At 43.6% G+C, this 15,698-nt stretch overlaps 1 long non-coding RNA gene across 1 annotated transcript; it reads left to right on the top strand.

Moving 5' to 3' along the window:
• The first annotated feature begins 9,376 nt into the window (after window positions 1-9,376).
• Window positions 9,377-15,135, top strand: LOC140420069 (uncharacterized). The gene is made up of 2 exons (XR_011946168.1): window positions 9,377-9,497; window positions 10,440-15,135. It is a non-coding gene; the product is annotated as an uncharacterized lncRNA (long non-coding RNA).
• Window positions 15,136-15,698: the final 563 nt, after the last annotated feature.

The following is a 15,698-nucleotide window of genomic DNA, read 5'->3' as shown; positions in this document are numbered from 1 at the left end:
CTGGTAAACCCTCAAGGGGGAGGAACAGAGCTGGAGGAATTGCTACTTAATAAAGTGGCCCAAACCAAGTTCAGGTACCTGGGGATCCAAGTGACCCACAACTGAAAGAGGCTCCTCAAATGGAACCTCTCCAGCATGGAGGAGGTGAAGAGGGACCTGTAAAGATGGGGCTCACTCCCTCTTTCCCTGGTGGGAAGGGTACAGACAATCAAAATGAATGTACTGCCTAGGTTCCACTTTGTGTTCAGGTCACTCCCAATCTTCATCCCAAATGCTTCTTCACCAGGTCGATAAGTTAATCATGATCTTAATTTGGGGAAGGGGGAGGGGGGGGGGGGAAAGAGATCCTAGGGTGCGTCAGAGTATTTTACACCTGGGGCGGCATGTGGGAGGCCTGGCCCTACCAATCTCCTATTTTACCACTGGGCGGCAAACGAGGAGAGGTGAGGGGGCTAAGTGAACTGGAGGCTGGGTCCGAATGGAGGAGGCCTACTGCATGGGGACATCTCTCCAAGCGCTGGCCACCGTACCACTCTCCTTCATCCCACCCCCCACCCCCGCCACACCCACCTCAGGTGCCCAGTGGTAGTGGCCACCCTCAGGACATGGAACCTGTTCAGGCGCCTCTTCGAACTGGGCGAGGTGTCCATAGAGACACCCAGCTGCAACAACCACAGGTTCACACTGGCGAAGGTAGACGCCACATTTGGGTCATGGAAGGCAGACAGAGGGACACTGACAGGAGAGGACATGGACAACAGACTGGTAACCATGGGGAACTCACAGAGAGGCTCCAACTCCCTTAAGGGAATGAGCTCAGGTACCTGCAGCTGCCTGACTTTCTCTGTAAGGAGGCAAAAACATTCCCACAAAGACCCAGACATACATTTCTGGACACAATGGTAGGGCTGGACGGGTTAGGGGGTGACAAGTGTGGCGACATCTGCTGATGACTTATGGAAAAGGTCAGGACCCCACTGGATGAGACCATGTGGAAATGGATGGAGGAAATCAGCATGGAGATAGGGGGAGGACTCTGGATCGAGGCGTTGTACAGGGTCAACTCCACCTCCTGCATGTGAGTTGGCGAGGTGGACAGGGAATGTTGACTGGATGGATGGGAGCTTGTGAATAGCAGAGAAGGAACAGGGAGGGGGCCACCCACAGGAGGGAATACAAACCCCTCCCACACAGGCTAAACCAGGAAAACGGAGGGAGTCGCCCTCAATAACTAAATAATGTAATGTGACACTGGGACCTCAATCACGGATATGGTGACAGCACGGGGCTCGTGTTTTGTTGTTTTTATTATTAACTATTATTACCGTTGTTCTTGTATTGTTCTTTGTCTGTGGAGCTCTGTCTTTGTATTACATTCAGGGGCATCAAGGGGCTGGTTTAGCACATAGGGGCTGGTTTAGCACATAGGGGCTGGTTTAGCACAATGGGCTAAATCGCTGGCTTTGAAAGCAGACCAAGGCAGGCCAGCAGCACAGTTTAATTCCCGTACCAGCCTCCCCGAACAGGCGCCAGAATGTGGTGACTAGGGGCTTTTCACAGTAACTTCATTTGAAGGATACTTGTGACAATAAGTGATTTTCATTTCATTCAAATGCCAATAGAAATATTGCAATGATGTCATGGAGAAATTAAACAGAATTTGGATAAATGAAACTAACATTAAGCTTTAACCCGAGGATTTGCAATGGATCAAAAAACAACAAGTTATAGCTCATCAAACATTTGTCAAAGTCATTCAGAAAGCTGAGGGAACCGGGGAACAGACCAAAATGATTCAAGTGACCAACTGGTGGGATGATATTTGGAACTGGGTTACAAATGTACAGATACACCCATGGATAAGAATTGCTTCACACCGCATGATTAATGGTTATAACTCTGATTTTGTTGTATCAGGTGTTTACTTTAGTCATGTTTAAACATTGGGAAGTTGAGATGGAAGGGAAGATAGAAATGGAGTTATATGTGTGAAAACATGAATGAATGAGAGATAAAACTAAAGTGTAACATGGCCTGGACTTGAATGTCTGCTTCCGCGAGGTGGGGTATGATCAGGAAACGTTTTGTGATCCAATTTACTGAGGCTTCATGGATCACAGGGGGACTGTAGCCGGACGGCGAACTGCTAAACTTCTACCAAGCATGATGGGAAAAGTAGCTAATCTTACACAAGCATAGGGACTGTGAAAACAGCTGCAGTTGTTTTAAAAACCTGTGGAACTGATGTTCCACCAGCACATTCACACTGAGGAGGAGAGGCCGTTCAGCTACTTTCACTGTGCAAACAAGTTTAAAACGTCATCTACCCTGCTGATACACCAGTGAGTTCACACCTGGGAGAGGCTGTTCACTGTGTGGGAAGGGATTCACTCAGTTATCCAAATTGCAGACACACCAGCAAGTTCACACTGGGGAGAGGCCATTTACCTGCTCTGACTGTGGGAAGACATTCACTCTATTACACAACCTGCGGAAACACCAGCGACTTCATAAGTCTTCACAGAGATTGGATTCTGCTGTTATTGCTGCCATTAATGACATCCACACTGAACCATGTTAATTCTGACAGTAGGTGAATTGGGAGGGATGGATGGTTTCTTTCTGCTGAACTGCCCAGTCTCACCTTGCTCCCAGCCTCAAAGAGCATCCGTCTCCTTTAGGCATTTGAAGAATATCATTCAAATGCTTTTTGTGTTCAAGTGACAAAGTTTGATTTTCCTGTTTGGAGCAACTGGGATCTTGGGCATCAGAAATAGAAGGATTGAGAACAAGAGCAGGGACGTTATGCTGAAGCTTTCTATAGCTTTGGTTAGGCCACAACTGGAGTATTGAATCCAGTTCTGGGTCTTCAGGAAGGATGTGAGGCTCCTTGAGAGAGGGGAGAGGAGATTTACCAGAATGGTTTCAGGGATAAGGGATTTTAACCACAAGTTTCGTTGAAGAAGTTGGGGGTTGTTCTCCTCAAACTGCCGTTGCTTAAACCGGTGTATTTCAAACTGTTTTTCCCGCAGCCCACTTTTACCAAATTACTGATCTTTAGGACACACGCCGGCTGACCTTCACGATCATTATTGCTTGCCTTTAATGTGACAGGTGAGCCTGTTTGGTCCTCATGATCTGACTTGCTTTGCTATTTAATGTTACATTTTGATAAGGACGATAGCTGACGATTTAAGTTCTCGCTGCATCTTTTGAAAAAAATCAAGAGGTTTGTCCTCGAACTCGCCATGCATTTGAAGATTTGACGGTTTAATCTTTCATTTGCCAGTACTTCCCTGCATAGGGAAACCAGGGGCTGGTTTAGCACAGGGCTAAATCGCTGGCTTTGCAAGCAGACCAAGGCAGGCCAGCAGCACGGTTCAATTCCCGTAACAGCCTCCCCGAACAGGCGCCGGAATGTGGCGACTAGGGGCTTTTCACAGTAACTTCATTTGAAACCTACTTGTGATAATAAGCGATTTTATTGTATTTATTTTTTATATAACGCACAAGGGCTTTGCATCCTGAAGTGCATTGACACAATTAAAGCCATATCTCAAGAAATCATCTTTATACAGCTTTGTTCCCAATTTCAGTTTCTTCTTAATGAGGCCCTGAGGCTCTGTATTTATCTCACACCAGCACTGCTTTGTCCTGCCGTGGACTCTCCTGCGAAGCTCTCTCCAGTAGATTCAGTTGAGAGATCCTGGTCTGTTTGTGTTCTGCCCTCTCTTCCTTATTATAAAATAATCCATCTTTAGTTCTTCACACAGTCCTGTTGCTTGCTTGCTGGCAGCTACAAAATGGAGGAATCTCTGCTCCACGATTTCACACCCAAAGCATGGACGTACAGGGCACATGGCGTCAGTGTACGTACCAGACGCGTGACCTTCTCACCGCCCTCTGGCGGAAAGACTCCATCGTTCATATTTAAAGGCCAGTCACGGTCGACATTCTTTTATTTTTTTAAACTTTATTTCCAATACCTGATTTTTCCAAGTTTATGACTTTATAATTACTGAAAATTAAAACATTTTCAGTTGAACATGTGCATCCTTACATTTACACACAAACTTTGTTTTAAATATATTCCCATTTATTCAGATATTTAAACAAGTACAGAAAAAAGTACAATCTTGTTTTTACTTTACAAATTATGACTTTAGACAAGATGAAGTAACTTGTCAAACACACACAATGTCACAATATTTCTCACTGTTTCCACTGCATTGCACTATCCAAACATCCAAGTCATCTCCTCCTCCATTCTCACCAAAAGCACTTACTCCCTGGTTTCCAGAGAGTGGTGACACAAAGCAATGACTGTGTAAGTTTCTGTGTAAGTGATGACTGTTAATATGTGTCGGCTGTATTGACTGGCCTCGTTTGATCGGTATTCCTCGCCAACAAATCTGGCCTGGCTTCGCTCTCACTGTCCAGTAGCTGCATCCGCCCCAGTCACAGACTGCTGACCACTGCCCGATCAGGACTTCACAGTGTGGGAGTGCAAGCAGACATTGTGCCAGCTGTTGAACAGCTTGACCACAGAGCCGCAGGTCGTGTACTATCGATCGGTGGAGGGTGACGAACTGAGCAGCGCACAGAAGACAAGCACCAGAGCGGAGCTCCAAGCTGGGGCCACCACTGTTACCATTGTGCACCCATGTGGATGTCTGTCAGCCCCTGTCCCCATCCCCTGCGTGCGGTGACCAGCACATAGCCCAGCCTCGAACCCCATGCCCCCAACACTGCAACCAATTGGAGACTGCCCGCAGCAGCATTCCTATAAGCTGGTCACGGCTGTTGGGGTCATCTTCCTATGATCGGGAATGCCACAACCGATCACTCCACGACCCTCCCGACACCTTCCCATGACCCACCCATGGGTCGCGTTGGTCGCTGAAGGAAACCAACTGGTTCTGATAGGTAAAAAGGTTAATTAATGATCCTTTGATTGTAGATTTTTAAAAACTCAGTTCAAAAGTCATTTTAAAATGGATTCCATCATGACACTGCAAAACTGTACAAATTTAACATCAGTTTACAAAGCACACAGCTTGCAGAAATAAGTAAAGCGAAGGCACAGCATTTGAAACAGTTTGCAAACGAGCTAAGCAAATGCCACATTTCTACTGAAGGTCAGGTTGACATTAGAGTTCATATGAGCCTTCCATTGTTGGAAAGAAGGAATTACAGGATAAAGCGCATACCAGTCCATGATAAGAACAGATTTTGCATACCAATGCCCACTAAAGAATTCACAGATGCAACATGGCTGTTAATTCTAAGTTAATGTTGCATATTGAAGGTTGACAACCCAATTATCGAACCAAATGTATTGAAGACTCATCCAAACCAATCAGCATGTTACAGGGGCAGGAATAGATTGACTTAGGCTGATAACAAATTCCTTAAAGGTAATAGTTTTAGGCTATTATTTCATTCTAGAATCATCTTATACTTTTGCCAAGCTATTTACTATCTTTATTTCGTATTTTCATATTTTCATTCTACTTCTAATCTGCACAGCTGTTTGCTTCGAGCAAAGAAACCATTACTGTATTTTGAATTCCAAGTCGTTTGTAAATTACTAAGTATAATCATCACAAGTAAAGCTTTCAGCAGGGGCCTGAATTGAGAACATTTTGATTTTGTAACCACAAGAAGATTACTCTCTTTATAATCAATAGATATCAATAAAATTTCATTTTGCATCCGAGAAGTCTAGTGCAAATTTCTGCCTCGTTAATTGTATAGGAGAATACAGTAACACAAAGGCACTCTTCATCAGTCGGGACCCTGAGTTTGAAAAACCCTGCCATAACTTAATGGTACAAGAAATAAGGGGACACAGATTTCAGGTTTTGCAGAAGAGTTATATCTCTATCACAGCATTGTCTTGATGGGCTGAATAGCCTCCTTCACAGCCCCATGATTGTGATGTAAAGAGAAAAATTTCAGCTGTACCACTCTCTCTAACCCCCCCAAATCACTCTTCTCTGGTGCCATTCTCATAAATCTCCTCTGCATTCTCTCTGAGAACTTTATTTTTCTTAAAGTGTGGGGCCCACAAATAGGGTTCCATTCTAGAGGGATAGAATTGAAAAGCAGGGAGATTATGTTCAACTTGTTTCGAACCAGGGTTAGACTACACTGGGAGGACTGTCAACATTTGTGATCTCCATTTCGAAAAAGGAACGAGAGGCACTGGAGAAAGTTCAACAAAAATTCATAAGAATAATACCACAACTGAGAGCATTTCACCCTCAGGAAAGATTGAGGCTGCTTTTCTCTAGAAAAGAGAAGACTAAAGGGTGACGTGATGGAAATCTTTCAGATGATGAAGGAGGTCAATAATCCAATAGGGATTTGATGAGAAACCTCTTTACCCAGTGAGTGGTGAGAATGTGGAACTCACTACCACAGCGAGTGGTTGAGGTGAGCAGCATGAATACATTGAAGGGGAAGCTCGATACATACATGGGGAGAAAGGAATAGAAGGATATGCTGATGGGGGAGATGAAGAGGGGTGGGTGGAGGCTCTTGTGGAACATAAATACTGACAGAGACCAATTGTGCTGAAGCGCTCCAAGGCTCAAAGAACATCAGACTAATGAAGATTTTGACCAATGGGTGAGCGAGTTATTGACACAAAAAGAAGCCATTTTGAACTTGCTGTCTCCAAAAGATAATCCAAAATGTTGGAGTCTGGGAAATGAACTGAAAAATGAAGCTCCGCCTAGAACTGAGCCAGAAGAATAGAGTTTAAATGTGGGATTGACCGGGACATTCCCTTTGGATTGAAACAATGGGGAAACTACACACATAGAAGAAAATAAAGTTCAAAACTTGAACTCTGAACAGACTATTCGAAACTGAACTTGAAAACGCACATCTGAGCAGCAATGAGGACTCTCCTCTCGCAGAAGGAACTTTGGACGATAATTATTGTAAGAAGAAAACTTTCAGAAAATATAGCGAGCAATAATGTTTTCCACCTTAAGTGAACTGTGATTCCTGGACATGGAATTCAGCAGTGTGCTGTTAGCAAGATGGACTTGTGAATGTGAAGGGGACAATGGAGGGATTATTATGTCTTTAACAGATTATCAGATATTTAAACACAGGAAAACATAGGAACAGGAGTAGGCCATTCAGCCCCTCGAGCCTGCTCCACCATTCAATAAGATCATGGCTGTTGTTAAAATATACAGAAGGGTGTAAGTTGTAATATTCTAAATGGGGTATTACGAGGGTGATACATTTTCATTTCTTCCTGGGGAAGATGTTGTGAAGATCTAGTTTCATGATTCATGTTTAAGAAATATAACTTTTAGTTTGGGAATTGGATTTTTTAAAATTTAAGATAAATGGAAAACCTGGGTTGAGAATCTTACAGAAACACCCTCAGGGAATTCGCAATCACCCATGTTGACTTAAGAAGTCAAAGCTGGAAGGGTAAGATCTGTAAAAGGGCAGCTGAGCTCTTTTTGCTGGCGACCTGGAGACATCGGGTCTGACAATTACTGCCCTGTCTTTGTCACAGAGGTGAATTCGTCATGCAGACCTCCGGGTCGAAAGGTATGGTTTTTGAAGCTGAACGCTTTAAACATCTGTTGGACATCCCCAAGAGTCTGTGTTGCCATGGGGATAAGTGATTCAGGGTGGAGCCTTGGTTTGAATTCTGGGTGTTTCTCATGGAAAGCTGGCAATCTGCAGTTCGCTTGGAAGTAGTCAGCTGTGGGACCAGGAGCTGTGAGACCAGAAGTCAAGAGGGCCGTGAGGAACCAGGGGTGTTGCTAATGTTTAAGTCTTTTAGTAAGAAGATAGTGAAGCCCACGTTGGACTGAGAGGTCCACAATTTTGAGGTATTAAAGGAAAGTTGGAGGGTTGTTCATCCGAAAGCTAATGGAAGGACCTCCATAAAATCTTGGCTAGCAGGGGCACGATGGGAATTCCAGATATTATTGACATCACTGTCTATATTGCAGCCACATATTTATTTATCTGCGATCACATAATCTCACCTCACAGAAAGAGGCAGTTCGGTCCATCGTGCCTCTGTTGGCTCTTTGAAAGAGCTACTTAATTAGTCCCATGATCCTGTCCTTTCCCCATGAACCCTGCAAACTAATCCCCTTCCAGTATTTATCCAACTCCCTTTGCTGAATCTGCTTCCACCAGCCTTTCAGACAGTGCATTCCGGATCACAACACCTCATTGTGTAAAGATTTATCTTTCTCATTTCCCCTCTGGCTTTTATGTCAATCACCTTAAATCTGTGTCCTCTGGTTAACAATCCCTTTGTCAGTGGAAACAGTTTCCCTTTATTTATTTGAGGTAAACCAGTCATGATCTTGTCCAAATTCATTTAAAAGAAAGGTCCTGAACAGTCCCATTGTTCTGCCCATGGAACAATTTACATAAAAGCTTACATTCAATAAAATTAACCCAGTGACAGCAATGAGCAATTGTCTGCTTAAAACAAGTCTGATTCCAGATTGGGTAATGCTCATTCACGTGTTTAAAGTGGGTTTCCAGAACGGTCTTGAGCTAAGTTGGATTCTAGTCCTGGAGATACTGAATGTCCCTGGGGCAATTTTGCAAAATGACTGTTGGCTCAGGAATCGGAGGAAGATTCACAGATCCACATTGAATGGTCGCAAATTCAGGAGATGAAAATCACTTGTGTCTTTCATCAGCATACTATCTTTAAAAAATAAATACGGATAAATATTTACTATTTCAGAGTCCTGTCTTGCCTTTCTTTCAAATTGAAGCATTTTAGAGGGTCAATTTGGAACTGAGTAATTGGCACCTGTAACCAAATTAAACTGAGCCTAAATATTAATTATATACCCCTTAAAATCTGACAGAGAAAGATTCACGAGGATGATACCAGAACTGAGTTACAGGATAGATTGAACAGGCTGGGGATATTTTCTCTGGGAAAGAGAAGGTTGAAGACTGACCTGATAGTGATTTTAATGGGTGTGATGGGGTTGACATCATCAAGTCATGACTGATCACAGGATATAAATTCCAAACTGACAGTTCCAGTTGTCACAGAAAATGCTGTCGGCCACACACTCCTTTCTCCCTATTGATTTTAAGACTAATTAATCCCACTATTCGCCCCCAGTTCTCATCCCCTGAAGGTGCTGATTATCGGGTTCAGTTTCACTCCCACCTATTATCCTCCCCAATATGTTAGCCACATTGGGTTCCGTATGAATAATGGCGGGTATAACTCCCACAATCCCTCACGCTCGGGAAACTGCTCTATCCGCTGCGCAGGCGTCTCGGGATGCGCATGTCCAAGGGAGATGGAAACTGCGCATGTGTGGAAGTTTCACCCCCCCCCCAATTCGGCTGAGATGTTGACCAATGGGAAACTTGGAGGACCGGAAGGACTCTGGTCCTCCAGCCAGAGTGCGGCCTTTCTTGAGGATGAAGATTGAGTAAAAGACTAAAACGTCCTCCTGTCTCCAACATCTGTGAGTAAAACACTTTCATTTCTCCCCCCTTTCCATTTCTTTTCTCATTCTCACCTTCAATTGGTCACTTGCAGCAACTGAAGGGAAAGGAAGTGAATCCAGGGAGGGTGCAGACTCTGGAAAGCTTGGCCCAGGTCTCTCTCTCTCTCTCAAAGACATTGACATCCTTTGCTCCCTCAGCTTGACACATTTATTTGTCTGGCTAAAAGGATGGTCTCTTTCCTGATGTTCACAATTAAAAGGCTGCTTTCCGAGGAGGTGGCTGACAGTAAATTAATATCAGACAGAGAAATATCCAGTATTGTTATATTATGCAGATTAGATATATTATTTATGGTTCTGTAATAAAGTACATTTATTATTTCTAGTTGTGTAACATTGTATTGTCGCTACATTTTATATTTCCAGACACAGAGTCATTGAGTCACAGAAGCAATCCATTCTGTAACTGACAGGAGAAATGTTTGTGATTTTGTGAAACCTGTTTTTGATGTATCAGCTATTTAAAGTCGAATTTATCATGTCTATTCAAATATTGGTCATGCCAGTGATGCCGCTATCTTAAGAAGGATAAATAAATTCAGAGTGTTGTGGATGTTCAGTCACTGAGTTTGTTCAAGACAGAGAATAGAGGAATTTTGGATATTTTAGGAATGAACGGACTTGGGGTGAGCGCAGGGATGTGAAGATCAGCCGTTATCTGATGAAGTGACAGAATAGTCTTGAGGGGCTGAATGGCCTCCTGCTGTTCCAGTTTCTCATGTTCTAATGTTATAAGAATTAGCAGGAGTAAACAATGGCGACAGAAGGAGCGGGGGAAGTGAGGGTGCATGGGGAGGATTACAGTCAAGATGGGGGAACAACTGAATCAAATATAAAATGGTCTGTTCTGAATTTCTGTCCTGTACTGACAGTGATGACTTTTGAAAACACCTTTTACAGGATGTTCGAAGAGGACGATTTACAGACAGAAATCTCAAACCAATTGTCAAGATATGGCATTCACTCAATTCATCAGGATCTGAATCTCAAGGGTGATTTTTTGTCTCTTTTGTCGGCTTCAAGATATTTAAAATTTCAGTGTGACTGGAAAAGCACTGAGACGCACACACCTGAGTGGGAGTGTTCCAGTGCACTGACTGTGGAAAGAGCTTTAACCAGTTATCCAGTCTGAAAAAATCACAACGTTCCCAGCAGGGAGAGATTGCACCTTTGTTCGCTGTAAAGTCGAGGCTTCAATTGATCGTTCAACGTGGAGATAAACAAGGGCACCCACGCCATGGGGAAACCGTGGACATGTGGGGACTGTGGGAAGGGATTTTGTACCCCATCTGCACTGGAAACTCATCGACGTGGTCACACCGGAGAGAGGCCGTTCACTTGCTCTGTTTGTGGGAAGGGATTCACTCAGTTATCTCACCTTCAGACTCATCAGCGAGTTCACACTGGAGAGAAGCCGTTCACCTGCTCAGAGTGTGGAAAGGGATTCACTAATTCATCCACCCTGTTGGTGCACCAGCGGGTTCACACCAGGGAAAGGTCATTCATCTGCTCTGAATGTGGGAAGGGATTCAGTGATTCATCCACCCTGCTAACACACCAGCGAGTTCACACTGGGGAGAGACCGTTCACCTGTCCAGAGTGTAGGAAGAGATTCACTCAGTTATCCAATCTGCGGAAGCACCAACAGGTTCACACTGGGGAGAGGCCATTCACCTGCTCCGAGTGTGTAAAGGGATTCATTCAGTTATCCAACCTGCTAACACACAAGAGAATTCACACTGGAGAGAGGCCATTCTGTTGCTCTGGGTGTGAGAAGGGATTCACTGATCTATCCAACCTGCTGGCACATCAGCGAGTTCACACCGGGGAGAGGCCGTTCATCTGTTCTGAGTGTGGGAAGGGATTCACTCACTTGTCAAGTCTGCTAAGACACCAGCGAGTTCACAAGCGATGACAGGTTGGATTCTGCTGTTATTGCTGGTGTTAATCACATCCAGGACTGAACCATGTTCATTCTGACACTTGGTGAAGTGGGAGGGTCGCAGGGTTTCTTTCTGCTGGACTGGCCGGTCTCACAACTTTGCTTCCAGTGGGCTGATGCTCTTTGAGCCGAGGAGAGCACATTTCCCTGAAATGATCCACAAAAGCTGATGAAGGACATTTATTTTATCCTGGATAATAAATAGTGTTTTTCCTAACACTACAGGTAGATCTAAAATAAATATGTTCATAAGAAATGGGACTTTGAATTAATGATTCTTTTGAGCGTATGTCTAGAAGTTTTACAGAATCAAGAGGAGGAGGGGGGGTTTAAACTAAAATAGTCAGGGGGTGGGAACCTATGTCAAGATTAAGAGCAGGGGGAATCAGAAACACAAGAAAAATACAGCAAAGAGAATAAAAAAGCAGAGAAACCAAGGGCCTGTATCAGATAACGACATTGTAATAAATAGTAGGGACCGGTCAAGGAATGTTAAAAGGACTATCCTTTTTTTCCCCATAAATTTAGGATACCCAATTATTTTTTTCAATTAAAGGGGAATTTAGCGTGGTTAATCCACCTAACCTGCACATCTTTGGGTTGTGGGGGTGAAACCCACGCAGACAAAGGAGAATGTGCAAACTCCACACGAACGCTGACCCAGGGCTGGGAGCGAACCCGGGTCCTCAGCGCCGTGAGGCAGCAGGGCTAACCACTGTGCCACCCAAGGTTTTGTACTTGAATGCTCAGAGCATTTGAAATAAAATGGATGCATTCGCTGTGCAGACGGATGTCAAGGGGTCTCACACAGCAGATTGCTAAATCAAAGGGCATAGGATTACGGGTAGTGTCTTGAGATGGATAGAAAGCTGGTTCGCTGGCAGGAAGCAAAAAGTTGGAATGAATGTTTTTTTCCGATTGGCAGGCAGTGACTAGTGAAGTGCCACAGGTACTGTGCTGGAACCCCAACTGTTCACATTATATATTAATGATTTGGACAAGGGAAATAAGTTTGCAGATGATGCAAAGTTGGGAGAAGATGATCTGTGAGGAGGATGCAGAGATTATTCAGCAGGATTTAGACAGGCTGAGTGAGTGGGCATATGAATGGTAGTTTCAGTATAACCTGGATAAATGTTAGGTTAGCCACTTTGGTAGAAAAATAGGAAGGCAGATTATTATTTCAATGGGTGTTAATTGAAAGAGGTGGAGACTCAGTGAGACTTTGGTGTCCTCATGCATCAGTCGCTGAGAGTAAACGTGCAGGTATAGGGCGGGGGGGAAAGAGGCAGCACCCAAAACACAGGGGAAATATATAATACAACAGGGTGCAGGGCCCACGAGCAGCACCCCCAAAAGAAGGTCAAGTTCTCCTGGTGAGGCCTCACCACCCTCACAGCGCTGGGACTATCCACTCCCCCACAGGTGACAACGGGGGGGGGGGGTTCTCAAGCCATGAAGTTACCATGCTGGGCACGCATGGTGACACAGTGGTTAGCACTGCTGCCTCACAGCTCCAGGGACCCGGGTCCAATTCCAGCCTCGGGTGACTGGTCTATGTGGAGTTTTCACTTTCGCCCCGTGTCTGCGTGGGTTTCCTTTGGGTGCTCCGGTTTCCTCCACAGTCCAAAGATGTGCAGGTTAGGTGAATTAGCCATACTAAATTGCCCCTTAGTGTCCAAAGGGTTAGGTGGGTTTACTGGGTTATGGGGATAGGGTGGAGGTGTGGGCTTAAGTAGGGTGCTCTTTCCAAGGGCCGGTGCAGACTTGATGGACCAAATGGCCTCCTTCTGCACTGTAAATTCTGTGGTCTAATGATGCACTAACATAGACCACACCGGCAAAATGTAGAGCACAAATGTACAGCCTAACCGCACTGTGTCTAGAACGAGTTAAAGATGCAAAATGTTTGTTTCTGTTACCATGGCGAATCCTGTGTTATGTTTTTGTTATTATTATTACTCCTGTGTGGTTTTTTTCTCTCTGGGCAGATACAATTGCGCAGTTGGAGTGTGTGGATGATAAGTCTGTCTGTTATAAAATGAAAATCTTTCAATAAAAATAGTTTTGTTTTAAAGTGAGTGCCCAAAAGCTTGGCAGATGGAAGATGATGTAGCAAAATGTAAAGTTATGCATTTTGGTAGGAGAACTAAAGGGGCTGAGCATTATTTAAATGGAGAAAGACGGCAGAACACTGCAGCACAGAGGGATTTGGGGGTCCTCCTGCATAAATCACAAGGTTGGCATGCAAGTTCAGCAGGTAATTGCCAAGATACATTGAATGTTGGCATTTATTTCAAAGGGAATGGAATATAAAAATAGGGATGTTCTACTAAAACTATACAAGGCAGTAGTTAGACCACACCATAAATACTGCGAGCAGTTTTGGTCCCTTCATCTAAGGAAAGATATACTATCATTGGAGGCAGTCCAGAGAATGCTCACAAGGTCGATCCAGGGTTTGAAGGGATTTTCTGATGAGGAGAGGTTGGGCCTGTACTAATTGGAGTTTAGAAGGATGAGAGGCGACCGTATTGAGACAGGATTCTCAGGGGGCTCGACACGATAGATACTGAGAGGATGTTTCCTCTTGTGGGAGAGCCTAGGACCAGAGAGCATCATCTCAGAGTAAGAGATTGTTGTGTTCTTTGTTTTTGTCCTTCAGGATGGTGAAGGTTGTAGTGTTAACAAAGAACAGCAAGCAGCGTTTAACAAACAAAGCTAATTTATTACACTACACTGAATTAGATTCGAACATATTACTAAGGAATTAGACAAGTCAAGATGACACTACACTTCTACAACACTAAATTATTCTATCAGTTAAACTATCTCACACCTACTCTGTCTGGTTCCCTTCCACTCTCTCCCAGAAGTCAAGGAGGCCAGTGATATTTATATGGTTGCTCTATGGCACCATCTAGTGAGTAGAGTAGTAACATTACATTAACGCTTTATAAAATCCACATATTGTGATAGCCCCCTTTCTTTGAAAAATTTGATTCTTGCATTCAAAGTTACATACAGGCAGTGTAATGGCAATGTACAGTAATGAACACCAGTAAAAGTTATACGAGTTAAATCAGTGTTTTATAGTTCATAAATTGAGACGATCAGGTTTCTTCCTTCATCTTGTTGATGTTCTCAATCCAACTGTCATTGAGTCAGAATTTTTCTTCTTTTGATTCATATTTGCATCAGTAAGTTGAGCATCAGATGATGAAGTACTGAGTTTTAACCAATGTCCAGGAAACCTACTGTTGGAAAACAATTGTTGAGGTTGAATTGGAGTTGGAGGTTGCTTCACCTTCAACAATGCACAACGATTTCTCCTGAATATCGAACCTTCAGATGTTTTTGCAAGATAGGAATGTGGAGCTGCCTGACTTAAAACACGATCCACCTGTTGGATCTTGTACACGTCCACAATCTCCTGGAACTAGCGGAATCAGCTGTTTGGCTGACTTGTTGTAATACAAGCTTTGAGTTTGCTGCTGCTGTCTCATCTTGTTTACAATTGATTTATCATCAAGATTTGGTACAGTTAGGTTGGCAATGTTGTATGCAGCAGTCTGTTCATAAGAGGTTGCGCTGACGAAAGACCTGTCGATAAAGGAGCAGCTCTATAACTTAATAAAGCTAGCACAAAATCTAGTCTCGCCTCGTATGCTTTCTTCAACAATTTCTTCACGATACCTACACCTTTCTCAGCATTCCCATTGGACCGGGTCCATTCCCAACTGTCGAAACAAGGTCCATTGTCCCTTTCGACGATCAATGTTATCCCGTGTCTAGAAAAAACATCTTTTAGTTGACTTGATGACTGATTTTGAACTTGAGTTTGTAAGTTTAATCACTTCTGGATAATTTGAGTAATAGTCAATAATGACGAGGTAACCTTTGCCTTGAAAGTAGAAAACATCTATTCCCACTTTAGAACATTGAATTGTACAATATTCATCATTGGGAATTTATCTTTTTGTTAAGCAGACTAGTTTCTTTGACAAATGTCACAATCAGAAACATAATTTTAAATGTCTGAATTTATACCAGGGCAATATACGGATTGCCTCGCGCGTCATTTACATTCCTCAATACCCTGGTGTCCTTCATGGACCTGGGTAAGAATCTGTCTTCTCAACTTTGTAGGAATGACTATTCTATCCAGTTTGAGGAAAACTCAATTTACCACAGAAAGGTCATTTTTAACATTTCTG

Source organism: Scyliorhinus torazame, chromosome 5 (genome assembly GCF_047496885.1).
Source record: "Scyliorhinus torazame isolate Kashiwa2021f chromosome 5, sScyTor2.1, whole genome shotgun sequence".
NCBI classification, from domain to species: Eukaryota; Metazoa; Chordata; class Chondrichthyes; order Carcharhiniformes; family Scyliorhinidae; genus Scyliorhinus; species Scyliorhinus torazame.
Note: the sequence above shows the minus strand (reverse complement) of the source record. Positions and strands in the feature narration are given on the sequence as shown.